Source organism: Tympanuchus pallidicinctus, unplaced genomic scaffold (assembly GCF_026119805.1).
Source record: "Tympanuchus pallidicinctus isolate F22 unplaced genomic scaffold, pur_lepc_1.0 scaffold17, whole genome shotgun sequence".
NCBI lineage: Eukaryota > Metazoa > Chordata > Aves > Galliformes > Phasianidae > Tympanuchus > Tympanuchus pallidicinctus.
The window spans coordinates 9805937-9831939 of record NW_026294690.1 but is presented as its reverse complement, the minus strand read 5'-3'; the positions used below and the strand labels follow the sequence as shown (position 1 = coordinate 9831939).

At 44.5% G+C, this 26003-nt stretch overlaps 1 long non-coding RNA gene across 2 annotated transcripts in view; it reads right to left on the bottom strand.

Moving 5' to 3' along the window:
- Positions 1 to 6098: 6098 nt before the first annotated feature.
- The window catches only part of LOC128078588 (uncharacterized), a 32686-nt gene continuing 12781 nt past the window's right edge, over positions 6099 to 26003 (bottom strand). Inside the window, exons 6-10 of one of the 2 annotated variants that reach the window (XR_008205711.1) lie at positions 16655 to 16855; positions 11827 to 11959; positions 8559 to 8672; positions 6552 to 7593; positions 6099 to 6260 (exon numbers count right to left, since the gene is read on the bottom strand). This is a non-coding gene — a long non-coding RNA (uncharacterized LOC128078588). Of the gene's footprint in view, positions 6261 to 6551; positions 8673 to 11826; positions 11960 to 16654; positions 16856 to 26003 lie in introns of both variants that reach the window. The other variant, XR_008205710.1, reaches the window with a different exon arrangement.

Genomic DNA, 26003 nt, shown 5'->3' with positions numbered 1-26003 from the left:
TCCCCATACAGTAACACCTGCAAAGAAAAGGGGTGTCAGCGGGAAAGAAGAGAGCTACAGAAGTTCTGGAGGTCTCAGTATGACGAAAAGCCTCAGACTATGCCTTAAGTCTGACTCTGGAGACTACAGCTGTGAGCTGCAGCCATTGAGGTGTAATGCCCTGAAATTAGACATTTATACATATGTCTATTATATGTATAATATAATCTTGTAAGCTATAAAGCAAAGGTTGGTTCTGCTTCTTCCAAGGTGGGTTTCCCAATAACGCCTTAAATGAAGTGTCTCAAATAAGGATTTAATTTAGACTCAATAAGGAGAGTTATTGCTCCATAATGAAACAGCAAGTAGTTATTGCAAACACATTTAGTGAGGTTTAACAGCCTTGTAATAGGTTTGTAGAAGCTGTGGCCTGGCTAGGAAAGTTCAGTGAATATCTTCTTAATCTTATACAGGTATCTTGTTTTTTGGTGCTTTTTATTTATTTTTTTTTTTTTGCTCAGTATGCAACTAGTATTTAATTATATTTGTATTAAGCAGCAGCCATGGATGAGAAAATACACCTCATTCTCAAGCATTGCCTGCTGTATGCCACCCTCTTCCTGGAAACAGCTGGAACAGCTACCATTAGTGCCATTTGGAGTTAAATTCAGTGCTGCTGCCCCTTCCACAGCCTATTAAATGTAATAAACCGAAGCTGATGTGAGGAACTGGAGACCTGGTAGGATCAAGTCCAGGATGCAAGGTGCTGACTTTTCATGAGGTGTTTAAATGCCTAACCTGGAATGTGATGTCTGCACCAGCTTTGGTGGGGACCTGATTTGCTTTGGATCAGAACAGGTTCACATGTGGGGTGGTATTTATCTTTGAGGATCCTGTGAATCCAAGAAAAATAGGAGTGGAAGGGGAGGAAGGCTCTCCCAGGACCAAAGGGGCAACAGCATGTAAAAGAGATGTGATTCTTCTCCCTGTGCTCAGCCACACACCACTGGAACTCATCATCAGTGCTCAGTTCTCTCTAAACATGAATGCAGAAAACCTTTGGGCTGCTGCCATAACACTCCTCAGCAAAACCTATCTTAGTCTGCTCTGTTATTTGTACAACTGTCTGATGAAGAACTGCTTTCCCCAAGACCTCCCTGCTGCCTTTCTGTGCATTAACTGCAGCTAGATTATCTCAGCCTAGGCTGAAAGGAAAAGCTCAGTTTTGAAGGCAGCGGGTGCAATAGAGGTACAAAGCAGAATTGATGACTTTAAGGGGAGAACTACAATCATACCCCATGCTGTCACAAGAAAACCATGCTCCAGCTAACAGAGGAAAGAATCACACTTTCCTTCTACAAGCCAATAACTTAAATTGATCTAATGTGGGAAGTCATCCTTGCTAATCCTAATTTGATAGGGTTTAATGGCTATCGCTTAGCTGTGATCACACTTCACCCAGTGTGTGAAAGAGACACAGCCCTAGTTAGGGTAGATGCAAAGGCAAGTGAGAGATTATCTGCTTTACAGCTGTAGAAAATGAGGCAAAAAGGAAGGCAATAGACCCATCCTGATTGAGAAAGGCAGCTCAGCAGCACATCACCAACTGCACAAATGGATCCTGGGCAATTAGAGATCTCTGTTCTGTTCTGGTTTTAAGGATTGCTCTCCCTGTAATCTGTCTTTTAGGATCTAAATGGCCTGTGACAAAAGGCTTCTGATTAAGCACTTCTTTTGCTTTGTTACACTTCAGAGTGAAACTGGTGCTCCTGAAAATAAAGTAACTGAATAAAGATGAGACGGAGAGCTGTCTGATTGCAAACTCCTCATGGGGGAGGTTCTTCAGCATCAGGCCCACAATGGTTCTGTCAACTTCAGCATTCCACAAACCACTCTGAACACGTCCTCTCTCACTGTTCTCCACTCAGTACCGGAGTACTGGGACTCAAAATCCTGCCTGCGTTGCATATCCATGGAAGCCTCCAGAGCTCATCCTGCTCAGACAGGTTCCATTTCCAATGGGGAGTGAGAAGCATCAGAGTAAAACAGGGCATAAAGATTTCCTCCCTTTTGTCTGCTTAAACTATGGTTTCTGCTTACAGACCGTCCCTCAGGATAGCAGTATCACACAGAGAGAACCTGGATTAAACTCCTTTTTTAAACACACAGTCTATGGTACATAAAGCATCACTGTGCACCAGGAATGCCGGTGGGGTGTGGCAAAAGTCTTTGCTTAACACTTCACATATGTAAACTTATTGCCTTTCAAGAGTCTCAGAGTCACAGACTCTAAATTAAAGATATTATCCATTGTTTTCATAAAACAAGGACTGTCAGGGCAAATCATTGCTTCAAATTTATTGGAATTCCACCCACAATTCATTCTGGTTTAAATGTAATGTTCTACTCAATCAGAAACAAAACATTTTGAGAAGCTTATTACTCCTCTCTAAAGGATCTGGATGTATTTCTAAACTTAGGTCATTTTTTTCAACATTAAGGGAAACTCTTCAGGTATCTTAGAGTTGAACCCATTCATCAACGTGCACAAAGCTGTAAAATTATTTGGCTGATCCATTCCTGCAATTCAACAGAAAATACTTACAGTGAAACCCTCGATTATTACTATGAAAGGGGAATAAGTTTCACATTAAATTTCTCTTTCCAGTGGCATTTTACAAAACTTAGAATAGTCCAAAAAAATTATTTTTCTTTAAAAAATTATCCAAGAGCTAGCCTTACAAGATTGTGGTGGCTGCAGGGGGAGCAGATAAATTAAACTGACTTCAATCAACACCAGCAAGTACAACAATGTTGTCTATGTTTGGGGAGAGGGAAGATATAATCAAACAACACTGCACAGGGAAACCATCATCTTTCCCTTTTAGCAAGCCATGTGCTCTCTGTTACATCAGTAAAGACATCTTTCAGCCATTACAACTTGTACACTCCACAGCCATTTAGCTATACAGCAAACATACAACTTCAGCTTCTGTCTCTGCTTTTTGCTTTCCCCTAGGACAGATGAGATGCTGCATTACACAAATGTAGGACAAACAAGCGGCATCTCTGCTGAACAACGTGGATGAGGCTCACCAGAATGAAAGGCTGAATTTCTAAGCAATGCATTCATGGGACAGTGGGGAGAAGATCTCTTTCTTAAGAGACGGCTATTAAAGCATCCAGGGTCTGGACCACTTGTTTGTTCTAGTCAGCACCTGAGTTCATAGAAACATTAAGGTTGGAAAAGACCTCTAAGGTCATCCAGTCCAACCATGCACTGACTACCAATATTTCCTACTAAACCATGCCCTTACATACCACATCTCCACATTTCTCGAACAACTCCAGGAATAGTAACTCCCCCACCTTTCTGAGCAGCCTGTGCCAGTGCCTGACCATGAGATCAGAAGTGTCCGAGAGAGCCAAGACTCCATATCTCTAAACCTGATGGACCAGATCCTGTTCTTCTTTGCTGTCTTACATAGATTTTCTGATAAGTTCAGGGAAATCGCTTCACCCCATTAATTCACAAATAGCTGCCAAAAGCTGAGGAATATATGAAATACCCCCATGGTTTAAAAGGAGACAGACTGCAGACAGAAATGGGAGACAGCTAAGTTTCTTCTTTTGGGGGAGAGGTTCTGTTGATATAAATGAGGGAAATGAACAGAGCCTTGGGAGAACACGTAGGTTCACTGATTGACTTAGCTTCTTTCCCATCACTCCTACAACAAGCAGGAAAAGATAGCCACAAATTGACTAGGAAGGAAGCTAATTAAATGAAACAGCATGCTTGATTGATAAAGTGAAAATCTCAACAGCTCTTCCATAAGGTGCACATGGACTTGGTGTACCACCAAAAAGAGGTATTTCCAAAGCTTGTCATCCAGAAAGGCCTGGTAGATAGAAGAGGAAAGAGAAGTAGGAATGATGAATGTTAGCCAAGTTGAGCCTGCAGAGCTACATCTCAACAACTGCTCTCTTTAAGATATCCAAATCCCTCTTGTCCTGGGAAGCCACACCTTGAACCTACAGCCACCATGGCAGCCCTGGGCTGGGGATTCAAAGCCCTCTGACTCCAGCTCCACTGCAGGAAACCTCTGGGGAAGGCTGACTCCTCACTCCCTGCAATGCACAAATACCTTCTACCACACGCCTTTGGAGAAACCAAATTATTGGGAAAGCAAATTGCTTTTTGGATTGCTTTTTGTCCAATTGTGAGAGCTTCACTTTAGGAGCTATCAGGGGTGAAAACCTGACACTGCAGAGGCTACTCTGGGGGATCAATATATTGAGAAACCAATACTCTGAGGCAGGAGAGCAGGACAGCCACTGCTTTTCACCAGTTTTTCTGCTGGAGCAGTGGGAAAAGACCTATTTTATACCTTAATAATAATAATAATAATAATAATAATAATAATAATAATAATAATGGGAGAATGAAAAATAAATAAATAAAGCCCTCTTGATAAATGCATTATTAGCTGTAGTGGGAGCAATTACAGGAAGAATGGGAAGTGACAGCTGCAGGCCCTAGATAGCCAAGGCACAAAAGAGGAGTTTTAGACAAATGCCCTTCAGATAATGGGTTTGCTTCTTGTCTAGTTTGGGGGAGGGATGAGACCAACACGGGAGGCATTAACAGGCTGTGCCATACATAGGGAACAGAGATGCTGCTGTACCAACTCTCTGCTGGCATAGTTTAGCTTTTTTTTTTCTTTTTTTCCTCAGTGCATCTGATTTCATATTTGTTTAAAGCAACATGGCTTTCCCTGCTCTCATCCTCTGTGCAGGCAGCTTTTCCCACAGTGACAAAAGAGGCCCTGGGATTTGCTGCTTTATAAGCTTGTCCATTTTCAGGACTGGGATCTCAGATAATAAGATTGTGGGGAGACCTCTGGGAATGGGGTCGCAGCTTGTCAGAGCACCTGTGCTGGAGCACAATGGAATCCTGATGAAACTACGCCGTCAGAGACAACCCAGAGACTGCTATCCAGAGGACTGCTGTCTGAAGGAAGGGGTCCCTCCCTCCACATATCTCTGGAAGGGTAAGACATGGAGACAAAGCAGCTCAACAGGGATCACTGTGCTCTACATTTTGCAGCAAGTATCCAAGCTGTGGTGGCTGGGAGCTCACTAAAACCTCTTGCCTCACTGTCGCTCTCACTAAGTATGAACAAAATCACTACCAAAATTTCTGCTGCTCAGCATTATCCATGGCTCTTATGGATATTCAGAGCCCCATCCTTTGCCCTTTTCCTACAAGGCTCACACCTTTTGTTGCTTTAACCCATGGCGCTTTTCCCAATCACACAATTATGAAAGCATTCAGCCATTTCAGGAGCAGGAGAAAGTGCACGTGATGAAAAGCGGAGGGAGAATAACTCCCCTGGATGGCTGTGTGCTCCATAATGAAAACGTGAGAACCAGCTGCAATTTGCTGGGGATGATGACACCGAGGTCAGACAAGCTGTATTGTAATTTGCGTCCAGGAAAATGTAACCAGGCATGACCAGGCAATGAAGGATCACTCTTCCAGTTATTATGAACAAAGAGCATGCAGTGGGAAATCATAGAGGCCTCTCTACAAGACCTCTCTGCCTTTAGCTTAGCTCCATCTCCGTCTAATTACATGGCCTTGTTTGCATTAGTTTTGTCTATGGCCTCTCCCATGTCCCTTCTCACTGAGTGTCATTCAGAGCCATTAGCACAGATTGCACAACCATCCTGGGGATTTCCCTAAGGCATATATAAGCTTTCCTCACAAAATATGATCAGGCCAGCCTGAGGCAACACTCGGGAGGGAAGATTTCAGCCTAAATGGTTAGAATTTGGAAAAGTTGTAAGTGACAGAAAGTGGGGTTTAATAATAGGAAGTGTTAGGCAGCCTTAATAGAAAGCACATTAAGAGGCTTGTGCTCCGCATATAATGTATCTTCTCCAAGTTAATTGCTCATCAGTTCAGTACATAAACAAAGACTGATGCTGTGACTGTGCAAGTGGCAGGGCTCATTCCCTGATGAGCTTTTTTTAGCTTAAAAAAAAAAAAAAAAGAAAAAAAGTCTGGGAGAACAGCTTCCTGCATACCAAGGTGGGACAGAAGTACTGGCCTGTTAGTGCAGTGTCCTGGGATCGGGATGCATCCAGGGGACTGGAGGCCAACTCAGCAGTGTCCACCTGCTTGTAGGAATGCGCACAGGTCTAAAGCTGAAGGTCTGATAGGCTCTGAGGCAGGAGGAGTCAGCAGATGAGATGGGTATGTGTTCAATCCAGCAGGACTGCAAGGGTGCCATAGGAATTACAGGTGAGAGTATGAATTGGATGTTTACCAGCCTTTCCAACCAGCCTCTTGGGTCTCCAAGTCTGCACCAAGCCCACAGGTACTACATGGAACTAAAGGCTGAATTTACATGGCTAGATAAGCACCATATTAGCTTCCCATTCTGTCCCTGCTGGAACAGAGCTCATTAACACTTGGCTTGGAAATGCTTTCTGAAGTAGCCTTAAAGGTTATCCATGAGAAATGCCCAAAATCTGGGATTCCCAATTGCATGACTGACTGATCTCACCTGGAACTGTATGGTAGAAGGCAGAATGAAGTGTTGATCTCAGGCAGCAAATAGGTCCAGACAGATCGCCAGGCTGCTTCTAAACAGCAGAGAATGGATGGCCATAGGTGAAGGTATTCTGCTCTCGGGAGTTTGTAATCATCTCAGTGCCCAAGAAGGTAGCATAAGTTATCCCAAAGCAAAAGATATTCTAATTTGCCTTTGGCTCAGCCTGGAAAGTCTGTAATCAGTGCTGCTAATCTTTAATAAAAGGGGTTCACAGGAGCCTTTGTTTATAATGACATGGTGGGTGATAGCTCTTTCTTGTTATAATCCCCTTTCAGAAAACATTTGATGTGGAAAATGTCTCCCTTGACAGTTTGCTTAAATTTTCATTTGCCAAAACGCTGAATAAACTTCTTGTTTGTCTAATGGAACTAGAAGGAATAGTGACACTTTTATTGTTTGTTTACTTCCTCACTGGGGCACCAGCTAAATTGGAGATGTCATCACACAGTACTGAGAATCAAGCTTCTTAATTTAACTGATTGGTTTGCAAACAAGAGTCTCCAAAGCACCACTGTGCTACGTGGGCTTTGCAGTGACCGCAGATTGAAACACATCACTGAGCTGCAGGCACCAGAAGCAATACAGTGGGGAGGTAATCCCAGAAAAGCTGCTGCTTTTACAAAGTATTGCACAGAAGCAGCAGTCAAATGGCATCTGTAAATCCAGCAGAGAGAAAACAAAGAGTGCAATACATTTTTCTATAAATCCTATGTAATTAGCAGCCGCTACTGTATCAGTGCTAGCATTGATGTTGAAAGGATAGAGTGAACAGATTTGTTCCCCAAATTCCCTCAATTTTCCCCTCTGTTTATGCCCTTACAACCAGAAGTAGAGTTACTCTTGCTTTATACCACCCTCAGAAGGACAGAGCAGTGCTCAGGATGCAGGCGGAGGAGCAGCCTCCCCTGGACCGCTGAGATTTTCAGGCAGATCAAATGTTGAGCTTCAGGTAATTGGCAGAGATCCTTTAATGTCTGAGTTTAACACTCACCTACTAGAAGAGAAGACAATTAGGCAATGAGATGTGGAAGAGTCTGAAGTGCCAGGTATAATAATTCAGCCGCAGTAGGCTGTTCAGCAGAAAGCTGAAGGCTGAGAGCTGTCAATTACACCTGGGGGTGAATTAATGCAACTAAATTCATGCACTGAAGCATCTTATTATTGCTATGATCACATTTTATTATGAAGCAGTTTGGGTGAGGTTATTTTTTTTAATTTATTTATCTATGTTAATTTTGTACAGAGACAAATAAGTTATGAGTTGGGAATTGTATTAATTTCACTGCTTGGAAATATTTTAATAGCTGATTAGGTCACTTGCTAGTTGTCTTTTTTTTTTTCCCCTCTCTTCCTTCTGCTCATCATAAAATTAATGTTTAGTGCTACAAGCACATAGGGTAGCAAAATGTGACCCCTCTTGGTTCCCGTCCCAACATTTACTAATCACCCCCTACGCTCAGTTTCCACACTACCATTTCCTTGCCTTCCCCATGTGTATTTCAGGGTCTGACTTCACCAGGGCCAACAGAACATGATTTCACAGCTCAGAGGGAGACCTTCCCATCCACCCCAAGGCAAATAAACTGCACTGCAGAGAGCACCAGGAGGCTCAGCAGACAGAAATCAAGATCCAGGAAGACTGTACCTCAGTCACATCTGGCAAATAATGGCACATAAGGAGAGCACGCCTGTGCTGCACCATCCCAGCCTTTGCAGACCCAGGCAGGCTGGAGGGAACCATAGCATTAAGGGAAGCCATCTTCTGCTTGTAGGTGATGGGATCTAACCTGGCTGAGAACTATGTTAGGTGGCCCATTCATGTTGAGAATTGGTAGGGAGAAAGGAAAAAGTGAGGTTGGGGTAAAAGGAGATACATTCTGTGTCCTCTCCTGATACTATGGTTCCTATTTCACAGTTTAGTGGTATGGTGGTGATGGGTTGATGGTTGTATTAGATTACCTTTATGGTCTTTTCCAATGGTGATGATTCTATGATTCCATACAAAACCACGAGAGGAATAAACAGCAAAGGCCCAGCAGTCTTGAGACGATGCTGAGAGAAGATTTGTCCATCCTATTCAAAGAAACAGAGATGTCTGTGTATTTGCCACTTTTACAACTTAGGCTGAAAGCCTCATACATGTCCAGAGACATTAATTGGTTCTTCAGTTTGAGGGAACAGGGCTCTAAGATTTTCTTCCTCCCTCTGTATAGCACGAGTGATGTGAGGTTTGTGGTCCCACCCCTGCTCAGTACCCATCCATGCAAGAGAACCTGGGGCCAGAGTCACAGGGTCATCACCTTGGGGGCTTGGGCACAGCCAAAGAGGGGAAGAACAGCAGGGATATTGTAGATAAAAGTCTTAGGTATGGCTCAGCCAAATCTAAACAAGAACACTCTGGATTTACACAGGATTTGGGTAAAGCTGTGTTGGGGACAGGCAGAAAGCTGGAAGAAGGGCTGTGAGCAGATGGAGGTGAGGAAGGAGGTGTAGAAGAGCATGGGGAATGAGTATTTATGTGCCCCAAAGCAGAGAAAAGGCCGCTGCCTCAGCCACAGAAATTTCTGCACAATGTCGACAACTCCAGCTGTTAACATCAGGAGCTCAGAAACTTGGAAGAATCCTACAGTAACGTTTTTCTTTGGCTTAATTACTGAAATAGACAAATTGGAAATTGGCCCATCATGAAGATAAACAGCAATAAGGAAAAAAAAAAAAGCCTGCAGTCGATAAAAGTGTTCCTTCTAAATTATAATTAACCACCCACCGGCAGCTACCTGGTGGAGGTGAGAGGGGAGGCCGTGAGCAGCCCCTCTGCTCGGCCGGCAGCTTCCCGTGATGCTCCTTGTTACTGCACCTCCGGGGCACTTAATGCCCCATTCTGCTTTCAGTGCAATTATAAAAGACCACTTACATTCGCTAACCCCCCCCCCCCCTTTTGTCTCCCCACCCCAAGATCTCTAATAGTCTAAATTATCAGCAAATTGCCTATTTGATAAGGGCAAGCCATTTTGCATTGAGAGCTGAACTATTTCCCACTTCTGGGGGATAATATTAGGCAAATAACAAGCATCATTCTTTTGACATGTACAATTATTTGCCAAGTGTATGTTTGAATAGCCTGCTCCTTTGTGTGACAGGGTCCGTTCTCCATTAGCATATTTGACAGATGAATATGCTGGGTCCTTGTGGAAAACCTGGCAGTAACCATGGTGATTGGGAGACAATGTTTTGAGTGAGGGATGTATTATCATTTTCAACTGGAAGTAAAAAAAAGTGTATCACTAACGAGCTGATCTGCAATCCTGCAGAAATACATTGTTCCCAGGTAATTAAGCCAATCTTGGAACTGGTTTTAAACTCACATAAATTAGAGGTGGAGATGTCTACCTATTTTCTTGTTTCTCTCTTTCCTGATGGGTTTTTCTCCATGATTTTTAATTAAAGTTCTCTAAGAAGGAACTGAAACGTGTTTTTTCCTTTAAGCTAATGAGTTCTGGGAGCAAAGTTGATAACCAGGACAGACCCTCTCTTTGGGTGTACTGGGAAGGGATGAGTGACTCACAAAAGAGTACCAGGACAGTCTCTCAACCACCCCCTTTTAGGTTACCCTGGCTTTATTCTGAGCTTTCTTTTTGGAGTGATAGGAGATGCTGCCCTCACGTTACTCTAGAGAAGGCGGGCAGCACAGCAGTGGCTGTGGATGTGTGCTCCCCAGACTTTGCTGAACCAAAACCTTTGCTGCCCAAGCTCAGCTGTCCCTCTGACAGAAAGAGGCTGCTAGAGAACCCCAATCATAGAATCACAGAGTCATTATGGTTGGAAAACACCTCTAAGATCATCTAGTACAGCAGTCAGCCTATCCCCTCCATGCCCACTGTCCACATCCCTCATCACCACATTTCTCAAACACCTCTAGGGATGGTGACTTTACCATCTCCCTGGGCAGCCTGTGCCAGTGTCTCACCACTCATTCAGAGAATAATTTTTTCCTAATATCCAACTTGAACCTCCCCTGGCACAACTTGAGGCCATCACCTCTCATCCTCTCACTGTTAACTGGGAGCAGTGCCTGATCCCCACCTCACCACAACCTCCTTTCAGGCTGTTGTGGAGAGTAATAAATCTCCTCTGAGCCTCCAGACTGAACATCCCAGTTCCCTCAGTCAATCCCCATACGACTTATGCTCCAGACCCTTTGCAGTTCTGTTGCCCTTCTCTGAATACACTTCAGGGCCCCAGTTTCTTCCCTGTAGTGAGGGGCCCAAAACTGAACACAGTTGGCTGCTCCCTGAGCACCACCCACTTAAGGAGCTTTGAATGCAGCACCAAATCTATCACAGACATCCTTATGTCTCCGTTTGATTAGAGAAGCTGCTCACATGCTTCTTCCCCTTGGGAAAGACAGACTAAATAACCTCTGCATAGCAATGCTTTGCCTCGAATCTCGCCCATTAAATTCTATACAGAACAGGTGAAAAGCATCTCCATTTTGTCCTGGTAGTTATTTTGCATCAGCTTTGCCTGAGGATAGATGGACACAATACCTAGGCAGGAAGGGATAAGGCCAGGACCACCTTTTTCCTCATATTATGTTATAATAGAACCAAGCAATCTGTTTTAAATCCCTATCCAGTCCTGCTCCAGATCCCCCCAAATCCCTGTAACATGTAACCCCACTGTACTGAAAAAAAAGGCAGATTATAGGAACAAAGTTACTATTAGTGGTTTGATTAGGAACAGATTCTCCACAGTACTTCATTAGCAGGAACGTCCCTGCTTTTTTAGACTCAAATTTGCCCTCATTTTCTACACCTGGTACATTCTCACTTTTACTATTGTAAAATATTGACGTGGAAAAAGCTGAGTCAGGCACCTGAGGTCAGAAAAGGCGATTTGCACATAAGTAATGAATCTTGCTGTCTCCCAGGGCTTCCTTTCTCACCCTTTCCTGATTCCTGGTTCTTTTTCAAGCAAATGCTTGTTTTTTTCCCCCGCCCCCACCCTCTGTCCCAACACTTCTCCCTGCTTTGGACGTTGGCAGGTTGAGAGCTACAATTAGAGACAGCATTTATGGTGCCGGCCATATGGCTTGCAATGCAAAACAGCAGCTGCATGGGAATCTCAAAAGCAGCCCTCCCCAAGGTCAGCCTGCACAAGGGAGCATGTGCCCTCCCAGGTGGGACAAGCAGGCTTCTCATCACTCCATATTTGATCATGCACATACCCATCGAGTGTCTCCGATGCACACTAATGTAGGAGCAGCTGCACAGCACTGATTGCATCCCATACACAACCACATCACTGAGCAGCAGGAACACAGGGATGTCTGGGCTGCTTCTCTTCCGGACTGCAGGTTCCTGAAAACAAGGTGAGAAAAAAGGCTGAGGTCACCCAGGAGCAAACAGTGCCTTAAATGCAGCACTGGCATGGAGGTTTCTCCTTTATTGGAAGATCTTTTAGAGGGATGTTGGCCTTGAAGGAGAGGGAGCCTGGGTGTGGAGATCAAGCGAAAAAGCATTTTGCTTACCTGAATCAGGCTAATTTCTGCCCATTCTGTTTCTGTGTGACTCCCCTTCCCATCCCAAAGGGAGATATATATGGCAACATAGCCAGCACTGTGGCTGTGATCACAAACTCAAGGCAAGAAATCCCATTGCTGCAATCAAAAACGCATTACACTCATATTTAAAGGGCAGAAATCCTAGATTGGGGGGATTTTTCCTTGATGTTTAAATCATCCATCTTCTGCAGAAATAGCCATGTAAGTAGCAACCTGTGTGCATTCTGCACCCAGCTGTTTTCAGGAAAGCACCAAGGGACCAGGCTGGGATTTCCTCTGGCTCTCGTGACATTAGCAGATACACTTTTAGAGATGTCACATTCATAAAAGAGCAAGAATGTGACCTGACTGAAGCAGCATTTCCCAGGCTGTTTATCACCCACCGATAAATGAATGAGAGCATTTGATGCTTGTGGGCTGTAACCAGAGCAGAAGGGCACTCTCTGGGATTGTGCCAAATGCCCTGCTCTTCCTGGAGAGCAGCAAAGTGCACATCCCAGAGACTGACACACAGGCCAGCCAGCATTTAATTCTCACCCAAAAACCATCAGGCAACATCTTATCTGCCTGTATTAGGGATCACCACTTTCATCTAGGTCTGTATGTGGCGGGGTGGGAGAGGCTTTCCCTCTAAGCAGTCAACTTTCAAAGTATCCAGGGTAAACAGCAATAGGATGAGAGGGAATGGTCTCAAATTATGCCAGGGGATGTTCAGGTTGGATATTAGGAACAATTCCTTCTCAGAAAGAGTGGTGAGGCACTGGCACAGGCTGCCCATGGAGTAGTGGAATCAAGAACTGTGGAGACGTGGCACAGAGGGGCATGGTTAGGGGCATGGTGGGGGTTGGGGTTGGACTGGGTGATATTAGTGATATTTTCCAACCTTAATGATTCTCTGATTATTTGATTCTACGATCCATGGTACCATTTTCAGTCTCCATGTACCCACAGAGTAACAGAAATGGATAGAAGAGATGCACAATGTCTCAATATACTATGTAAAAAGTTTTACCAACATGTCTACTGAAGACTAAAATAGGTGAAAAGAGCCTGAAGCTGTACAAATTAAAGTAATAGAAATGCTAGGTGAGAGGAAGGAAGGAAGTAATAGTCTGCATTACCTGGTGACATCCCAGTGCCCAGTCACATACACAAAAAAATCAGATTCTGGGTAGTGGCTAAGAAAGAAGAGAAAGGTGGATGAGGTGATGTGGCTGGAGTCTTTTCTGGGATCAGACATTCCTTCCTGTGTAGACAGAATGCTTAAGCACTGGACACCTTCCTGTGAGTCTTTAACAGCACCTAATTTAGGTTTTACACTATGTATTGCCATGTACGTAGCTGCAGAGAGCTATTGAAACCTTCTTAATGAGGTACTTGGGCTCCTTATATAGTCCATGAAGAGAGCCTGTGACTGACAAACAGCTGAGAAAGCCTGGGAGCTATCAGAGCTGCTCTGCAGAAAACACAAAGCACAGCGTAGCTGAACTTTTTCCCTTCAGGCAGGAAATAATTGCCTGCCTTCCCAAACCAGGGCACCTCTGTTTCTGTGTGTCACTGGATAGAGAAGTTCTGGACTAAGCAAAACAGAAAATAGGAATTAGCCATCTTCAGGGTTTGTCAGCACAGGATGGAGCTTTCTGGTTGGCTCACTGTGGTGCAAACACCCCTCACACTTTGTCTCGTTGCACAACATGGGATAGTTAACTATTTCCAGAGAGATCCAAAGTGAGCGCTGATATTAGAGGTAGACTTACAGACACATTAAAATGTAACAAAGTGTCTTAATCACCTTTTACAAGATAAATTTATCACAGAGAACCCTATAAAATGAAAGAGCAATTCCATGACAACCCTTACCTCAGATAGGGAGAGATTATTTACTGCTAATGAATGACCACCTCATTGCTATCTCATCCCCATGAATGAAATATGTGGAGGTGCAGAGTGAGGGCCTCGCATTGCACAAAAGGCATTTTGCAATCAGCTCACAGCCCTGTCTAAACAGCCAGGGAACTCAGTTACACTGCTGCTCTAACGCCCAGACGCTGGTGTGCCTGACTTGAAATCCCCTGCTAACCTGGGCTCAGCAGCTTCCCAGCCCCTCCAGACTCGGCAGCCTCCATCAGCAGGATTTTCCTTCACAGAGCCTGAGGGGAGAGCATGATGAGTTCTGCAGCTTCCTTAATGAAGCCAAGACATCTCAGCCTAAGTGATATCTTCCCCTGTATAATTAAATATTGGCAGTGGCTGACTATCTGGGGCAAGTGATGCAGGTACACAGCGCCGCTGGGCTGCTGAGGTCCCAGCAGAGCTCTGGGAAGGCAACACTGCTGTCCATGCAGGTGCATCCTTGCCAGCCAATGCAAAACACTTCCCATCTCCTTAAGACTTTGTATTGTACCCCACACAAGTCCAGGTATCCCTGATCAGCTCCAGTGACCAAAGGATCGGTGATACATGCTCCTCTACATCCAGTTGGCTCTACATTCAACTGGCTATCAAGCCTACATCCACCAAACATTTCATAGTCTCTCCTTTCCATTTTATGCATGCCCTTTCTGTGTGCTCTTCTACCCATCTGGCCACAGACTTAAACTAGTGTTCTCTAAAGCATCATCTCTCTGCTTGTTGCCTGCCCCAGTCCTGGTCAAAGCAAAGGTGAGTTGTTCTTTGCAAGGCTAAAATCTGCTGCATGAAGCAGCAAGGGCAGGACACACTCTCAAAGGGTCAGTGTTTTAGGACTGCTCCAGTGGGCATTTCAGGTAGCCTCAAAGCACAGCTGGAAAGGTCTAGGTCCTTGCTCTATCACTGATTCACTGCAGGAGCATGGATTAGTAAATAATTTCGCTGCTTTTTGCCCCCATATAAAAAAAATAGAATTGATGATGCCTTTCCTTTGTCAGGTACCACGAGATCTCAGGATAAACACATCAGAGTCACATTAATTCTTCTGTGGGGCTCTTGTTACTAGGGCTATCCATCTGGTCAAGCACCTTTGAAGTAAACATCACCAGGAAATAGAAAAAGAGAGTTCCTACCATCCAGGGATCACAGTCCCATCAGACAGTTGGACTAGACAGTCTTAGCGATCTTTTCCAACAGTAATGATTCTGCGATTCTATGGACTGCAAACACACAGCATTATACATTTGCAGCTCTGCCATCATCAGAAGTTGATGGCATAGCATGGCCTTCCTGCCATCTGACATTGACTAAGCTGTGTGTTTTCCTTGAGGGTCTCATAATGGCTTGGAAACTAGGAAGAATTTCTTCTCAAAAAGAGAAGTGGGGTACTGGTACAAGGTTGCCTAGAGAGGTGAGGGAGTCACCATCCCTGGAAGTGCTCAAGAGCCATGGAGATGTGGCACTGAGGGACGTGGCTTAGTGAGCAATATTGATGGTAGGTGGACAATTGGACTAGGTGATCTTAAAGACCTTTTCCAGTCTTAAGGATTCTATGATACTACGTCTTGTCCTCTTCCAAAACATGGATGAGGTAGGGAACTGTTTGTTAGGCTGTGCACAGTGCACCTACTGGAAGATTGTACAAACACAGCATCTTCTTGTCCTTGAAGAGCCTATAAATAAATGGGCTCTTACCTTGACGGCAGGCTGCAGCGTTAGTCAACACTCAAGCAGTTAATTTGTAAATTTGTACACAATAGAATTCAAGACACTTGAAAAAGCAGCAGAATGTACCTTTTTTGAGTGCAAGTGGATTTAGTGCTTGAGCAAACTGCCGGACTAATAGGCCTAGAGACCAAGCGTTCATATTTATCCAGTAGACACAGCTCAGGCAGCTGTGGTGTTTGAGCTCCTTCCTTCATCACCCCAGCAATGCTCCCAGACCATCCCAGGGAGGATGGAAGGACATTGGCTTCCCTCTCTGCCCAGCAGCTGGTTCTATTGGAGGTGTTTGAGACCAGGTTGGAGGGGACCCTAGGCAATCTGATGTAATGCCTTATTTAGTGGTTGGTGACCCTGTCCACACCAGGGGAGTTGAACTAAATGATCTTTGAGGTCCTTTCCAAATCCAGGCATTCTATGATTCTATGATAATTATCCATTCCTTGGATATGGCTTTTTCATCAGGCCTTGCAACCTGAGAAATGACAGAACCAGATCTCCTCCCACCCAGCGTCCCTACCTCCTTCCTTCTGCTTGGCATCTGAGTCAGAAGGGAAAAAATTACATCCTGCCTTGCGTAGTTCTGGGTACTCAGCGCACTTGAAAAATAGGTCCAAGGCAGTGCATGGGAGTTGGATGTCAGAACACAACGTTTCTCTGCCAGTCTCTTGGTTTTTACGCATAATGGTTATAATCATTCTTTTTCCTACCTCCTGTTAACCTTATAGTTGAATGACAATTTAATCTTCATCAACTGCCTTCCCTCGACCATTTCAGCTATTTTTATTATCTATCGTCTTGCCACTTTGCATTATTAATTTTGGAAAGTATTTTGGAAAGTTGTTTGTCCGACGCAACATACCTTGTCATCCTGCTGAGTATTGCACTGCTGTAACTTCTGGCAGTCCTGCTGCACAGGAAGGCAAGGGATAAGCAAAGAGAGGACTTTGCTTTGTCACCCAGATTGGTCTTGTGTGGTGAGCTGTCATCTCTTGCCTCATCCTTGCTGCATGGGATCCTATATTGTTACTGAGGACCAAGGAACAGATCTGCACAGATGCTTCTGAAGGAAGAATTAAAAACCAGCACACGCTTAGTAAGGCTAAATGAGTATTCAGATTGGTTAATAAAAAAGTAATGAGGAATGCCTGCAGCCCTAAGCCACCTAAAGAAAATCAACAAATGCCAGCTACAATGCAAACACTTTCCATGGTAGGCAGTGGGGATTTCAAAACAAGGCAGGGAGGGCTTGCGGGGACAACAGAGGAAAGCCACAGCAGCTGCTGGAGGAAGTGCAAGGGAAAATCATGGGGGAATTTTTCACTGAAGGCAAAGACAGGGCTGCTCTGGGGAGCTCCCAGCCTAAACAAGGCACAGAGCCAGTCTGCTGCCCCAACCTCCCTGGGGCAGTTGGACTTATATGATCTTAGAGGTCTTTTCCAAACTTAGTGATTCTATAATTCTATGAAAACCTCACCCGAGTTCAAGCAATGTCTCCAAAACTTCCTCAGGCTGGGGTTCAGGTTCAAAAAAATCAGAGAGTCATAGAATGGTTTGAGTTGGGAAGGACCCCTAAGGCCATCTGATCCAACTCCCCTGCAATGAACAGGGGCACCCATAGCTCCATCAGATGCTCAGAGCCCGTCCAGCCTGACCTCAGGTGTCTCCAGGAATGGGGCACCACCACTTTTCTCTGGGCAGCCTGTACCAATGCCTCACCACACTTACTGTAAAAACCTTCCTGATATCCAATCTAAATCTCTCTTTTAGCTTGAAACCATTTCCCCCTGTACTATCACAACAGACCTTACTGAAGAGCCTGTCCCCTTTTTTCTTAATAGCTCCCCTTTAGATATCGAAAGGCTGCTCACAGGTTTCCAGAGCCTTCTCTTCTCTAGGCTGAACAGCCCCAACTCTCTCAGACTGTCCTTGCAGGGGAGGTACTCCATCCCTTGGATCATTTGTGTGGCCCTCCTGTGGACACACTCCAGCAGGTCCATGTCTCTCCTGTAGTGAGGACTCCACATCTGGATGCAGTCCTCCAGATGAGGTCTCACAGCACAGAGCAGAGGTGTGTTCTTGCGAGAATAGGTTCTTTCAAACCATCCATGGTTTCATGAAGTATAGGGACATATTGCTCTCACTGTAGTCTGCAGAGCATGACCCATGGGATAGTTCTGATGGGACTCATGTCCTCTAGACATCAGGGGACTTAGACCACACAAGATTCCCCTCCAGGGAGTCCCCTACCTTTCAGACATCCCTTCTGCTGCTTCCCATCACCTTCCATAAATGATGGTAGCTTAAATTCCACATCTGACGCCGAGCTAGATAAAGCTGGTGACATGTGTGCTGCTCAAGGGAAGGCACTGCAGAGTGCAGCACTGGAATAGGCTGCTGAGCCTCAATCATCCCAGTGGAATGAAGGAGAGGGAAGGTAAGAGCAGAGAGGTGTCTCTCAGGAGTGTGTGAAGAGAACTCTATTAGAGATTGTGAAATGCTGAGGTACCCTGGAGACCATATAACTATCTATGACAAGACAGCAAGAATAATTAGCTCGACAGCTGTGGGTACCAATCATGAGAATTTTTAACAGCATCCTATCATGTTTTGGTCTATTACTACAGTCTGATGAGGTGTGATGCCATTTTTCCTGATGATGTCCTCCCTTCCAGGAAGCACTGAGGTACACATACACTTCAGCAGGTATCGTGAAGGTCTGTGGCATATTCTGTCCCTCATTTAAAACTCAAGCACCTTTTAAAAATGACAAGCCAAAGAATTTGAGTCTAACAGACCAGTGGGAATAAAGATTGACTCTGTGGGGGCCCCGGTGTTAGAGTGTAAATGAGCTCAGAAGAGGCCAAGCAAGCTTTAAAATGCATAGTTAAGTGGGTAAAGAGATTTCCTGGCCTTCCAGGCTCAAAATGTCTCCCTCAGCAGGTTCTCTCCTGTTATTTATCTCCTCTGCACAAGAAGAGCGACTTAGCAGAGAGACCAAACTTCAGCGTGTGAAAGAATGAGGGTGGAAAAGATGAACAGTGTGTCATCCTTAGAGTGCCCTGTGTTCAAACTGGGGTGAAAGCTTCCAACTTGGTGATCACGTTGTCCCAGCCACTCCTGCAATGCCCCCCAGAACAATACCTTCCTCCTCATGAGAAGCTGCATAGGCTGGCAAAGGATAGGTCAGCAACACTGACTTCTGTACCACAAATAGGAATGAAAGAAAAGGAGTATGAAATAAGAAAATCCTGGAGAAGAGCCAGGGAATGTGTTTTCCAGAAACATGTAATCTGTGATTGTGCTAATTCTGATGTATTTGTGTCTCCAATTTTTTGTTTTCCTGTTGTCTGTATAACTCTTGATTGGAACATTCGATGTTGCTTTTGTGAGTTCCTAAATCCAATCCTCTCTGATGATGTATATGAATGTGCATCTGATGGATGTTTTCCAGCACCTTTTTGTTGCCTCAATTAAGGGATAATGAACAAGAATTGTTCCTATTTGTAAAACATCTCCTGCTATTTTCTGCTTCCAAATTGGTTGGACAATGTGTCTTAATTAAACACAAAGTCTTGCAACATCATTCAGAGGAGAGAGACCAAGACTGGAAAGGGAAGGAAGAAAAGGAGGAGAAAAGAAGAGCTGAGGGACTTCAGTACTTTGAGTGACTTTATAGAATCATAGAATCACAGAATTCAAGGTTGGAAATGACCTGTCAGATCATCTACTCCAGCCATCTCCTCATCACCATTGCCACCACAAGCACTAAACCATATGACGCAGCACGTCGTCCAGACACCTCTTGAACACTGCCAGGGACGGTGACTCCACCACCTCCCTGGGCAGCCATTCCAGTGCCTGACCACTCTGAGAGAAATAGCTCTTCCTCATGTCTAATCTAAACCTCCTCTGATACAACTTGTGGCCATTTCCCCATGTCCTGGGAGAAGGCAACATTTATCCTGGAGTTTATCCTGGAGAGACAGTGGGTTTGCTGTAGTAATGGTCACACCTTGCAGATTTCTGAGTCTGATACTGGGGGAATGGATAAGGACATCAGAGCAATCTCCATTCAGAACCACAATTCCATAGAATGCCAAAATGAGTGCCACAAGGAATAAGAAATGAGATGCAGTGCCTTTCATTTTCAATCACCAGACAAAACATCATTCGTCTCCCAAGGAGCAAAGGGAAACAACCATCAAATGATACTTGCTAGGTCTTACATAATGTAAGCTTACAGACTGCATGTAACAAAAGTAAATAAAATAAATAGAATAAAATAAAGTGACTAAAAGAAAGAAAATGAAGTAGAGAAGGATAAATAAATAAAGTAAAATAAAATAAAATGACATTGTGTTATGTACGTCTCAGCAGAGGTATGTAGGAGAGATAAAGTTACAAGGTTTTACTAACCTCATCATTTCATCCAGGTGAGGGTGAAGCTCTCTTTGCACTGCCTCTGCAGTGAGCATGTCATACCATCTCTCACCAACACACAGTTTATATGATTTTTAAATCAAATTCTCTAGATCACAGAAAAGCATATATGGTGCAATGTCATGTTACAGCTCAATTAAAGCCATTATAATATCACTCTGTCTGTGAAAGAGCAGCTCTACCCTGATCTTCAGCTTCTATGACCTTCCTCATCACCAACCAAATACACCTGCATTATCCTCTCTGGTTAAACCCCAAGGATGTCCTTGGCTCCTGCAGCTCTGAGCCCAGTTCTGTGGAACCAGATACTGGATCCACCCCATATGCCACCTCCAACAAATGGCCAGATGTGACATTTGAGGGTAGGATGAAGTTGTGCACCACACTGCAGTTGCTTACTGGTCTGATTCCATCTCCAGCTCTTTTTGCAGCCTCAGTCAAACTTCCTCATCCCTAGAGGACTGCAGGAAACCCTCACCATGTCCATAGAGCTGATAAATGGAGTCATGCATTCAGAGCTGAACAGACAATGCTAGTTGAGGAGGGAGGCAATAGGAGTCCTTGGAGCCTGTGTTACACATGCAAATACCATCTGTGAGAGGCAGCTCTGTCTCCTTTAACACTGCTTGTAATCCTGATGTCATCCTCTTCACTCACACGATGTTTATTTTGTCACTGTGTGTCAGCACAAGAGCAAAACCATGTGGGGCAGGAGGATTGTGCACAAGTCCTGAAGCCAAGTCTTCCTCCCCTCAGAATACATGCGTTTAAATATAGAAACAGAGAGGCATGACAGAAAGATGAGGGAATTGCATCTGGTCTTTGTCATCTCCATGTAAGTCCATAGTGGCATCTGCAAGCCAGGAGCGGCTCCAGCTGAAATAACAGCCCAACCCTTCCTGTCTGCTGTGATATCCTGGGCAAGCCTGTGCCCTGAGCATGCCTATTTCTTCAGATTTGTTCCAAGGATGCTGGGAGCTGAATTTGGATCTGTGCAGCAAATATATTTCATTAGTTCCAGTTTATCTAATCCATCTATAGCTGAGAATTTAGGAGAGGTTAAATTCCATGACTTAATGTGGATAAAAGAAGGGATGTTAACCCATCTGGATCCTTACACATCCTTGGGTTCACAGAATAGAAAGCAGCAACGTAAGCATCTCCCATTGCTCTGACTCAAAGCCCCAGTCTGCAAGCACCTTGCCAGATAAGAAAGGGAAGCTGCATTTCCATGGTCCCCTCAAACCCCATATCCCCTGAAGCTGCCAATGAAAGGATAGGCTACTTTGTTCTTTCTCTTGATACCATGTAAAATGTGCATGGGTACTCCAGAGATGAGACTCCTGTAACAAGGAGATAAGCTCGAGGTACTGGCAGCTCTGGTGATAGGGATCGGGATGGCTGAGTGCTGGGCACAATGCTGAGGCTCTCAGGAAGAACATCAAATGGGCTGATAAGAATATCCCCTTCCCAAGCAGAGTAGAGACCCGGTGGCTAGAGCTGTATATTTTCCCCACATGGGCTCCCTCCTCTTCTTTGTAATAAAAACCCTTGTGCATAGACCAAGGGAAATAAAAGAAGCCAAACATCCCGTCTGCTCCTTCCCCAGGAGGGGACTGTGCCAGCTTGGTGCTGCTTTCCCTCATCTCCCCCTTTCCTTCTCCTGTCCCCATTCCTTCTGACTGGCTTCAAGAATCAGCAAAGCCAGAAACATCCTAAGTAGGAGCTGCTCCCTGCATAGGAGGTGCCATAGGGTTCACTCTTTTTTCTACTGCAACTTGAAAAAAATATTCCGCTAGCCACTCAATAATTAATGCTTCTGAGCAGTGATTCAGCATGTCAGGAAGAGAATTTTGCACTCTTATTGTAGTCTTTTGTAATTGAATCTTATGCTGTTATATTAGTGTGGCCCCAGATGAGTATGCAATAGCTGAGGGGGGAAAAAAGAAAGGTAAGATAAAGGAATTACAATAGAGCCAGGCTAATGTGAGAACAAGGCAATGTCTTCTGTGCCTCAAGGTGTTAAGTTAATCTCTGATAAGTTATTAACTTATTAATGGGCTGAGAAGGGATGAACTACTTTTCATCCAAAGTCCCAAGTGCTCCTCATCTGCTTCCACATCCTCCTCCTTGTCAACCAATTCTCCTTTAGTGCTGCTTTCCTGCTGCTCTGCCTCTGTATCGAGTCAGCTAAAATGAATTCTGTGCAGAAAAGCTCCTGCATGGAGCCATAAGACTGTGCTCAGAGCCTGGAACATGGGGATTGCAGGAAAGATTTGGGGGCAAAAGTCATAGAATGAAAGAATCATAGAATCATTAAGGTTGGAAAAGACCTCTAACATCATCCAGTCCAACTGTCCACCTACCACCAATGTCACCCAGCAAATCATATCCCTAAGTATCACATCAATGTGTTTCTTGAACATGACAGCACAAAACCTAATGAAGAATCCTCAGAAGTTTATTATTAATCTATCCTATATCTCAAGTTGTTAACTAGTCAGTGATGTGGAAGAATATAGAAAGATCAAGCAAAAGGACTCAGGGTCATACATGTGCATCCCAGCTCTCATTCAGCACTGTGCTCACAGGGAATCTTTCCACACTGGAGGACATACAGCACATTATCCGGGACCATGACATTTACCATCAGTTCTGAAGTTTTCTTCTTCATAGTTCTTACTGATTTCAGTTTCTCAAAGAAAAAAAGAAAAAAAAAAATAGAGTAGGAGTTTAAAACTGATTAAATGAAACAAAATTCTTCTGCTGAGGCAGACAGCAACTATGATGGGAAAGTGAGGCTCATCACTGTGCCTGCCCCTTGGATGCTTGTTGTTGCTGGAGACCTCTTGGGAGTTGAAGCCTGGTCTCTGGTGCCTTGGTGAATCAAGGTCTGGTTGTAGCTCTCTCTCAGATTTTATTGCTTCTCATGGTTGAATGCTACTTGCCCCTGAAGCATCTCACTCATCCTCTCTCAAAGTGAGGGGGACTGCTGTGCTGGAAGAGCTTTCCGTCATCAAGACCAGTGCAGAGCCTCAGAGCACCAATCTAAAAACCCAACTCATTTAAGTGCCTTCCTCCAGGTCTCTTGTCTCAACCATGTAAAGAAGACAAATGAAGCTCATGATCACAAGGTGTAAAGCTCCCTTCTGAGAGTGGTTCAACAAGGGACTGACTGAGGGTTTCTAACGTGATACTCCTGTGACATAGGCAGAATTAGGTTTTAATGCTACTGGGGAATGACTGGATATTTCCTTGCCTCAGAGAAACAGAGTAAGGTGGATCAGCACGTCAACACAGCATCTTCCAAAATCCTTATTGAACCAGAGCCTCCCTGCAGTGCCCTGCCAGACCATGACACTGTTTCTCCACTGTTAAAAGCAAACTGTGCTTTCAGTCTTCCCTTCCCTGCTCAGGCTGTAGTGCTGAGATTGCATGAAAAAATAAATAGGATCAAGTGCATTATAATCTGCAGGAAATGATGAACCTGATAACTCTTCCATGCACAAAAGTGACCTTTAGGCCAGAGGAAGTCATGGCCCATCTCAAACCTTAGCACAAGGCAGGAGAGAGAAGGAAAACAACCCTCAGTCAACTCTGGAAAAACACCCAGGGGTCTTTTTTTGAGTCAGCTGAGGCTTCAGCCCAAATCTCTCCGTTTGCTCTGAGACAGGTTGGCATCTCTGTCTGTGCTGCTGCTGCTGCACAGGGTAAGGAGCTCATTGGAGCATGAAAGAGATTGTGATAAAGATACACTGACTGCCATTCTCCTTCCACTAGAAACAGGCTCAGATTTCATATCTGGATGACATCTCAAACACCAGCACTGGAGAAGGGGGAGGGAGGGAGCTGCTCTTTCTTTGCCCTTCCTGTTTTTGATATTGTGATTATTATTTGCAATTATTTATCATTAGGGTAGCTTTTCAGGTATATAAATAGATGCAGAAGCAGTCCTATTTCCCTTCCCTGCTTCAGAGCACGCACCTCTTTTATGCTTCACCCAAGCTGCTTGAATTGTTCTGGAGATAAAAGCTTTTGCTGAAGATTCCCCTGCATTCCCACTTTGTGAGCTATTCCCATGCCAGTTCTGCTTTCCAGCAATATCAGCTGTGCATATAAATTCTCAGGCTCATCTGGATGAATCCTCTTCTGCCAGACGGCTGTTTGAAAGCATTCCCTGAGACCACGTGCCGTTTGCTCTGCAAGGCTGTCTGGCGCCAATGTTCCCTGGGAAGCTGCTGCCCTGCCAGGATGTGATGTACTTATCACCATGATGGGGAAGGGGTAGAACACCTTCCATCTCTGGGGCATGCCTGCAGTGAGCAGGCTTTCCTAGCGTTTGCCACGTGACAGCAGTTCCAAGATGGTCTTCTGTCAGCTAAAGTCCATAATTCATGCCAGCCTCATAGGATGGCACCATAGTAACTGTTACCCAAATTACTTTCTGTGTCATGAAGCAATCAGGAAAGCAAAACTGGGTCTTGCAGGCATCCAGCTAGCAAGAAGTAATGACCTACAGAAAACTAGGTCAAAATCTGCTCTCTGTCCCACATGCCTTGTGAAGCCTTTGATGTGTTGCATCACTGGGTCTCACTTCTCCCTCTGTAAATGTGGGGATAAAGCAGCACTGTCCCATCTCACAAAGGTATGAGAGTTTAAAAACCCCCATGACCAAGTCCTCACATCCTCCAGCTTCAAAAACCACCAAAAACTTCCGAGAAATAGTTTTGTTCCACCAAGGCAGTATGAGCATTGCCGGACTTGAGAAAAGGGAGACCTGATCAGTTTCCTGCCACATACAGCAGCTCTGGGGAAGAGCAAGAGGGACAGTGTACATTCTATAACCCTGATCCAAGTTGTCATTCCCATTCATATTTATGAAGCATCAAGATCTTAAGCATTTTCACAAAGATCTAGCGCTTGGCCAAAATCACAGGAATCAAAAAGAAATTGTCAAGACCTCATGATTATGACCGCAGCACAAACACAGAGAAGTAATTCCAAACCACAGCCAATACCTCACTGTCAGATGGAGATAATCATCCAAGCAGACTTCCAAGTGGTGAGCTCCAGTGACGAATGGAGGCAGGCCTCCTTACGGACACGGGAATGCAGGCATCCTCTGTGTTTTCCACACAAAACCATAAATCACCCATGGCACTACAATGGCTTCAGAACAAAGAAAGGTTCCCAATGAAGCAGGGATCTCCTTTAAATGCATGAAGTAGTTAGTGCTCAGTTAACTCACACAGTCACACCGACTCCATGTGATGAGTTCTAATGCATGAAGGATACCAACCAGAGCACTGATTTACCACTTTCCTCAATTCAAAGGCTCATGCCCTCCTCCAAAAATAGAAATGGAAGCTACTGCACTTGTATTACTTCCTATGTCCCTTAACCTGCACTTCCAGAGCCCTTCATCTCCCCAGAATTATTGCCCTCTGATGCAGCATTATCCCATGTTGACTCGTTGTCATATTCATGACAGCATTACAGTCTCTGGAGGAAAAGGGCTCCTGGCAGTACTGCTGTGAGAGACCCTTTATTATATTGACGTCAACAGAGATTGCCTCTTTGATAAATGAGCATGTAACTATGAATAAATACAGGAATATATTTTATATGTATTGTATATCTGCAGTGGTAGAGGTTTGTGCAGGCATGTGCTTTTAATATTCATGTAGGATACAAGGCAGTAGTAACTGGCAACTGTAGGTTGCTGTATTTATACTGCAATGACAACTGGAAGACTTCAGACAGCCATC